Raw genomic sequence first — 8,832 nt, 5'->3', positions numbered from 1 at the left:
GAGTTTCACGATAGCCAGGGCTGTTACAAAGAGAAACCCTGTCTTGAAAAAAACAAAAAAAAAAAAAAAAGAAAGAAAGAAGAAAGAAAGAAAGAAAGAAAGAAAGAAAGAAAGAAAGAAAGAAAGAAAGAAAGGAAGGAAGGAAGGAAGGAAAGGGAGAAAAGGAGAAGGAGGAGGAGAAAAGAAAAGAAGGAGGAGGAGTGCTTGTCTTGCTCATTTTCATGATGACCAAACAGAAAAGCAAAGTTTCCTCTCTCCTCTTCAGTGCCTGCCTGAGATTAGATGTAGGTTCTGTGTTTACTGGCTGCTGGGCTGGGCTGTTAGCAGCTTGGAGATGGTGTCAACAGGAATCTCTGGAAACACCTGCTTTCCCAGAGTTCTCCTGTGTGGAGATCTGAAGTTGCTTGCTCCTTTCCTTTGTCTTGTCACTGTGCTAAGATGTACTAAGATCTGTGTTAAAATACAAAGACAAAATCATAATAGGGCTTGGATCGTGGCTCTCTTGTGATAAACCGAGACCAACTACCGAAAGTTCTTAGTGCTGGTTTCTCACCCTTCCTAATGTTGTGGCCCTTTAATTCACGGTTTCTCATGTTGCCATGATCTCTAGCTGTAAAATTATTTCGTGGCTACTTCATCACTGTAATTTTATTACTGTTAAGAATCATAATGTCGGGTCAGGCAGTGGTGGCTCATGCCTTTAATCCCAGTACTCAGAAGGTAAAGGCAGGCAGATCTCTGTGAGTTCAAGGCCAGCCTGGTCTTTAAAAGCTAGTTCCAGGACAGGCTCCAAAGCTACAGAGAAACTCTGTCTCAAAAGACAGAGAGAGAGAGAGAGAGAGAGAGAGAGAGAGAGAGAGAGAGAGAGAGAGAGAGAGAGAGAATTTACTTGATTGGATCATTTGACGTGAGAAACCCACATTGAATCTGGTAACACCTTCTGGTGATAGTCTACATAAAAGGACTTGGAAACATGGAAGTTTTGCTTCTTGCCTGCTTGCCCTTGCTGTTGCTGGCAGTTTCATCTATCCTGCTGCTGAGACATCCATTCACTGGCATTAGAACCTACTTCACGATGCCAAAACACACGGAAGACAAGCTGAGACACCAGCCTCTTGGACTGAACAACTACCGGGTTCTTGGCCTTTTGTCAGGAGAAAGCCATTGTTGGACTAGCAAGACTACAGCCTGTAAGTCACTCCAATAAATCGTGTGTGTGTGTGTCTATGTGTGTGTGTGTATTCTAGAATATATATTTATTCTACCAGTTCTGTTACTCTAGAGAACACTAATATACAGTGATATTTGGAGCACCACAAGTAACTCTTTTGTACATATACAACTGATTTCCCAGTATCCCTAATTTATCTTTGGACATCAACACAAATTTTATGGCAGTCACGGGGGCCTTGTTGTTAATGGCTACTATAAGCATGCCCCTCACCCCAAATTCCCATAAGCATCATCACTCTAGTCTTAAATAGTGGATTACAATTTTTCTTTCTTTCTTTTAAAACAAGATTAATCATTTTTAATTATGGGTGTGAGGGTTGTTTTTTTTTTTTTTTTTTTTTTTTTTTTGCCCTCTATGTATGTATGTATCTGTACCATTGTCATGCCTGGTGCCCAAAAAGGCCCAAAGAGCCCATCCTGTATCCTGAAACTCAAGTTGTAGATGGATGATGGAAATTGAGCCCAGGTCCTTTGTGAGAACAGCAAGTGATCTAACTGATGAACTATCGTCTCTCTAGCCCCTGTAAATATATCTTATAGCTACATAAAATTACTAACATAAAACTACTGTCTAAACATTTAAGTATAACATAAGCACACTAAAGTTATAATGGGAAATACCTTTTATTAACTTTATTCAAATATTTATTGTTACCTGTAAGGAGTTATTGTTATTCAACAATAAACATCATTTCTTTTTTTCTTTCTTTCTTATTTTTTGAGACAGGGTTTCTCTGTGTGCCGGCCCTGGTTGTCCTCCATTTGTAGACAATGCTGACCTTAAACTCACAGAAGTCTGTCTGCCTCTGACTCCCGAGTGCTGGGATTTAAGGTGTGTACCATCACTGCCCGGCTTGCATTAGGAAATTAAGAAACTGAATAAGAACTTCATGTCTTCCAGAAGGTAGTCAACCTGGATATGAAGAGAACCACACATTAACTGTAACACGAGAAACCCGATCTTAGAGGAAAAACAAAAGTGACTAGGAAGAGAAGAAGGGTTGGCTAGTCTGCCTGGGAAAAATCAAAGAAATGAACCTGTCCTTCAGTAGTTCTGTTTAAGACTATTCAAATGTCTCTCTGCTTAAGGAATGGAGAAGAAGAATTAAAGACAAACGAGAATTCTGGAACGTGGGAGCCAACCCAAAAGAAATATGTAGACTGTATTGTCTCAGAAGGTCCTGCCTGGAAGGAAGACAGGCGGATGCGGAAGGAGCAGTGTAGGAGCGGGGAGATTCTCCCAGGGTACACTCGTGGGTGTCTGAAAGAAGCGTGTGTTGGAAATCACTCAGCGACTATAGCATACTAAAATAGGACAGCTAGTAACTAGATACAAGGGATCAGGATGCAGGTAAAGCACTCAGCTCGACCTAGAGAGTCCCCTGCCCTCCCAGCCTATCAAATCTTAATACAAACGTGACTTGCCATCTGATTCTTGGTTTGCAGGAAGTGACACAGTGACAAAACAAAAAAATAAAATAAGAACGCAATCAGTCAGTTTTTGAGTGTGAGATAGTCTACAATGAAAAAGCTAAAGAAAATGAATTTCAAAGAGATTATGAACAAATTCAACGAGGAATCTAGTTCAGGTTCCTATTTCTATAATGGTTTAGGTAAACTGGCACAGTTCCCCAAGGGGTGGTAGTGAGCCCTGAGGAGTCAGGGCGGGTGAGAGATGGGTAGACGCCATGCAGAGAAAGTGGTATAATTTATTCAGTAAAAGGGAAGTGGGGGAGAGACAGACAGAGACAGAGAAAAAGAGAGAGAGAAGAAGGTGGGGAGAGGAGAGGCCACAGCCACCCCTTCTAAAGAGAGGAGAGAGAGAGAGAGAGAGAGAGAGAGAGAGAGAGAGAGAGAGAGAGAGAGAAAACAGCAGGCTGGAAGAGGAAGGAAGATGAGCTTGCCGCCGTGGAAGGAGTGAGTGGGCAGGGTTTGTCTCTTAAAAGGACAGACAGACCATTACAATTTTCTTGAGTTAACTTTATACATTTTCAATGACTTATTTATTTTTATTTTTATGTGCATTGATTGGTGTTTTGCCTGCATGAACGTCTGTGTGAAGTGCGGGATCCCCCGGAACTGGAGTTACAGACAGCCGTGAGCTGCTGTGTGACTGCTGGGAATTGAACCTGAGTCCTCTGTAAGAGCAGCCAGTGCTCTTAATTGCTGAGCCATCTCTCCAGCCCCAACTCTTTAATTTTTTTTTTAATATTTAGAGAATGTTGAAGTGGGAATTCAATTAACTAAAGGGCTTGATCTTACCTGGGTGAGGATGGCATTATGTTTGGTGAGAAATGTCCTAGTTTTTTCTCCCTGTAAGATGCACAATGAAATACTTTGAGGTAAAATTACATAAAGCCCTAGATATGCTTTGAAGTATTCCAGTTGTGTTTCTAGGTGGAAGGGGATCAGTATAGTATCATACAGACAGTTGTGAAGTTGCTTGATAGGGTTGTGAGAGTTCACTGAATTCTATTTGAAAGGATGCTGGGAAGCTTCGCATTACAACATTAAATGTAGGAGACATCTGAACAAAGATGTAGCATTGACAGGAGGAGAGAAGGCATGGCTAATGATGGAATTGCAGGCTTGAGAAGCTGCTCCAAGGGAGAGTTCCTTGGTGTGTGTGCCCCGCTGGTGTTGTTAGAGCGACCAACTGAAGCTGTCTAGTGCCCACCTGGTAACAAGATTTTGTTGCTATCAATTTTCTAGTGTGCCTACGCAATGAGCTGATTTAGGTGCTCCTATGCATTCCCCAAAGCAGAGTCCTGCCCTTTTCCTGTTGCTCTGATAAAATCCCCTGCTGACAGCAACTTAAGAAAGGGTGTGATTGGGCTCACAGGTCAAGGCTCCTTGTATAGCAATTTCCTCTGAATTGAAATATCTCTTCCCTGAGGAAAGCTCATTAAGACTCAGGAAGTAAAACGTTCGCAAGTCTCAAGAAGTCCCTGTATGTAAGTTAGCACAACCGCACTCTCCTCATGGTAGACACTAGTAAGGACAACTAAGGAGAGTCCCTCTTGTCAAGATGCCTGCAAGATGCAGGGGGCTCTTGAGAAGTCCCGCTTTGGTGAATCACCAGCCACCATCGGGTAGACTTTCAGTGATGCAGCTGCCTTTGATCATCCCGGCTCCTCTGAGTAAGCTGTCGCACATACTCCTGGAGGAACTCATTGGTTCACCAAATTTGACTTCAGCTGTGTAATCATTTTGGCCTGTGGTCAGCTTCCTATCTGGGGTCACTTCCTGTCTGAGAAGACGTTTGTTCATGTCTCCTCAGGAACAGAGTCACACAACAAGGGCATAGTCAACCATGACAGGAAAGTCATGGCAACGGGAGCCTGAGGCAGCTGGTCACACTGCTGCTGCATTCGGAAAGTAGAGGCCAATGAATGCTTATGCCCAGCTCACTTCTCTTTTCTTTGTAGTCTTGGATATTGCACACAGAAGGGGTGGTGGGGTCTTCCTAACTCAGTCTAATTAAGATAATACCCCAGAGCTGGGCAGTGGTGGCGCACGCCTTTAATCCCAGCACTTGGGAGGCAGAGGCAGGCAGATCTCTGTGCCTGGTCTACAAGAGCTAGTTCCAGGACAGGCTCCAAAACCACAGAGAAACCCTATCTCGAAAAACCAAAAAAAAAAAAAAAAAAAAAAAAAAAAGATAATCCCCCAGGATATGCCCAGAAGCCCATCTCCCAGGTAACTGTGGACTCATTAAGTTGACATTTGAGATTAACCGTCTTGACTACCCACCATATTGCCCGAAATATTGACTGTAGGAGAATGTCTCTTTACTGTTACTTGGAATGTGGACTACACTCTGTCTACTACATTCTCTGAACCCATAACACATGGATCAGGGAATCAGAACCTTTAATGGGAATGGCTCCATAGTTGTGTTTATTAATTCACTTTCACTGTTTTCATGCTGGAATTTAGCTGATCAGTAGACCTTGGAATTCAGCAGGGGAGTTGTGTGTTAACTTCAAAGATGGGAGGAGAAAGACCATCAATGTCAATCATCATGACCAAATTAATTAAAGCAAGCAATTAACTAAAGCAAGCTTTTTTATTTGTGTACACAGGCTGCCTCCCCCTAAGGCATGGGTTGAGAGGTCAGCATTAAATGTGAGGAAGACTTTCATAGCTCAGGGCAGGGGGTTTCCAAATGTGTGTGTGGGGGGGTGGCAGACAAAACAGGTGGAGCTATAGGAGCAGGACAAACAAGTTAGTCCTCACAACCTCTCGAAACAAAGACATGAATTGCAAGGTGGGCGTAACAAAGTAGTCATAACAATAGGTAGTCATAATGATGTAGTCATAGGTGGTCATAAAATCTTTTGAAACAAAGGTAGGGTTGCAAGATGGTTATAAATAACATTTTGAAACAAAAATATGATTGTCATTCCTGGAATAGGCAGTACAGAACCATTTGTAGTTAAGGGTACAGGTGGGGCATAGCCCAATCCTTGAGAAATAGAAGTTTAATCATAAACAGGAATGAAACTAGCTTGTGTTCACTATAAGATGTCTTTTAAGCCTAAGATGGAGGCAGGTGGTTTTTCAGTGTGGTCATCAGACGCACAATACACCCCCAGCTTCCAAAGATGAGGTTTGCTTGGCTATTCCAAGTTGATAATCCCAATTAACCAAAACTACTGGTGAAAATAATTAATCAAATTTTTCAAGAAGGAGATTACACACCCAATGGAAAGTGGGTGCAAATCAAACACTGGAACTCAGATAGGATATCTCTCAGTATATCCAAGCCCAATCACAAAGGTTAATTGAAGACTATGGCGGCCCAAAGGAAACAAAACTATTGAGGGTCATACAATTCAGAAAAGGCTGAAGCGGAACATGAATGGTGGAAGAAATTCACAGATATATCCTACAGCCTTCTGGTGGGTTATAAAAGTAAGGACTTAGTAGCTTTGCGTGCTTCCTATTTGTGTGCATATCTGTGCACGTGGTAACCATTTCTAATCTCTCTCCTCACTGCTACTTTCTATGTCAGTTATGGGAGATCCACTTTAGATTTGTGCTGTATGGTAACAGAGCATCCCATTGGGCTGTAATTGTGTAGTTGGACTACTGCATGAGTTCCTGGGGAGAAAGTGTGGTGTGATGACACACCACACTTAATAGCTCTGTGAGCCAATTAGTGTGTTCTGGTTATTTCCAGGAGCATGGTGGGGGTGGGCGCGCACCTAAAGGCGCACCTTGCATCATTGAAGAACCGTGAAGACTACAAAAGGCTGCGTCCCTGGAGCTGCCTGTTCACATTGCAGGCAACCTCACAGAAGAGGGTCCTTTCCCACCGCCATTGCTTACTGCCCATGTGAATGCGGGGAGAGACTCGAGTCTTGTAACTTTCCACACCCGAGCATGCTGGTTTTCTATAACTGCCTGAGTCCTGTGAGCATCCCTCCTCCTGACAAGGATGTTTCAGCGTGGAGGAAATTGCTGTACAAGGGACCAGACCAGACTAGAGGGCAACCTATCTTCCAGTTGGGGGGGGGGGAGCGGTTCTTTTGTGGGATATTTGTACACTGTGGGAAGATGTACGACTGTGATTGGTGTAGTAAAAGGCTGAATGGCCAATAGCTAGCTAGCAGGAGGTATAGGCGGGACTCGGGGTGGGGGGGGTGGGGGTGGGAGAAGGAGTCTAGACGGAATTTCGGCTGTGGACTGGGAGCAAGTCGGACGTGCTGTACTAAGAGGTAACTAAGCCACATGGCAAAACGTAAATTAAAAAATATGGGTTAATTAAAGTATGAGTTAGGAAAAAGCCTACGCTAAGGCCAAGCTTTCAGAATTAATAATAAGACAGTCCAAAGATAGTCCAACAACAACAACAAAAACTTGCTACATGTCTTCACTTAGGCGGCACTGCGGACTGTATCCATTCCCCCTACCCCCCCCCCCCCCCCGTGCCATCTTCCTGAGATCCTGTGATGCTCTGCCGGGAGCTGACAAGCAATGGAAACACAATGGAGGCGGACAGTGCTGGACAGTTTCTTCCCTTTCAGCTCCAATGTGTGTTTCGTTCCAATACAGAGCTGGGCCATTGAAACACTTCTTTGCCAGCACACAGGGCATTTCAGCAGCAAAGGCAGAACGAGGACTTCTGTAAGAGGAAGTAATTTCCTTTCCGGTCATTGTAGGCCTTTGCCTTGAGTTTGGTAGCTCAGAGCTGACCTTCTTCTCAGCTAAACTTAGCAGGTGGGAGGGCGGATTCCCAGGGAGTTTCAGTAATGCCCTGCCGGTGGCTTCTGGGTAAGCGTCACTTGGGCACTCTAATGAGGTTAAAAGACGCCCAGTGCTGTTCGCCTCTGGAGAACTCTGTGGGCGAACCAGAAAGCAGTTTCTGAGAGGATGCTGACAGCGTCCTAGCTGTTATGTTTACAGAGGGTTCACGTCATCCTGCAGAAGGGCTTCCCATTGTTTTATGGGGGGGGGGCGGGGGGGAGAGCCTGCCCAGCAAACTTTGCAGTGCCCCGGTTGGCTACTGAATCTTGCCGGCACCCCAGTGGCTGGGGTTACAATTGCAGCCTCATCATGTGGCACCTTAACTCACTTCTTAACCATCTAGTGAGCCTGGGCTATACCCTCTTACTGAGTCCCAGACCAGATCAGAGTCTTACTCTGTAACCTAGACAGGCCTCAACTGAACCGTTTTCTTACTGCCTGCGTTCTGAGATTTGAGCGCACCACTCCATGCCTGGTTGATGTGTCTAATCCATTGACTCTGCATGTATCGTCAAAGTGCTTAGTAAGTAGCCCTTGGACTGGGTGGGGGGTGGAGGGAGCTGTTGTGGCACATTTACTCCCTAGCTCATCACAGAATCAGTTTCTTCAGCCCTGGGTAAGGGAAAGAACCATGCCTGACTTGTTGGCTGATTGTCGGAATCAAGAGCAAGAACTCACTTCAAGTCAAGAGCTTCTTAACACATTTTCATAATATGTATATTTTATACATGCACATATATATGCATGTGTGGGCATATGCATGTATTATTCATGCATGGTTTCTTATTTTAGTTATTGGGTCACAGTATATTACTGTCATAATTGTGATGGGGTAGGAGAGTTCAAGTCAGCCCCTGAACCTGCGACACACGATGCTGGCCTTCTAGGACTCTTGTGCCACACTTTGCAACAGCGTGTTCCCGGCTCATGTCTGGTCTTCCCTGCCTAAGCTCTGGAACCAGCTATGCTCCAAGGAGTCTGTAACTGGCTGGAATTATCCCAAGACCAGAAAGAAAAATGATGAAAGCAAACTCTAATGTCCAGCTACAGTCTTTGTGTTCACCTGCAGATGGCAAAATTGCAGTGTAAAGTATCCCATTAGGCAGAACTTCCTGAGACCTCATCTAATGAAGCCCTCACCCCTGCCCTCCATCTGTGCCCCTGTGCCACCACACTGTTCTGGTAGCACTGTTAAAACTTCATTGGCTTATTTCAGAATTTTGCTTTCTCCATTTAGAACAGTACAACGCCTACATTATAGGACAGTACGTGAGCCGGGAACTAGGCTGGAGATTTAAAAACACATGCACACAGACAGACAGAGACACAGAGACAGGGGTCATCCTT

Source organism: Chionomys nivalis, chromosome 13, assembly GCF_950005125.1.
Source record: "Chionomys nivalis chromosome 13, mChiNiv1.1, whole genome shotgun sequence".
NCBI classification, from domain to species: domain Eukaryota; kingdom Metazoa; phylum Chordata; class Mammalia; order Rodentia; family Cricetidae; genus Chionomys; species Chionomys nivalis.
The sequence above is the reverse complement of the archived record's forward strand: the minus strand, read 5'-3'. Positions refer to the sequence as shown.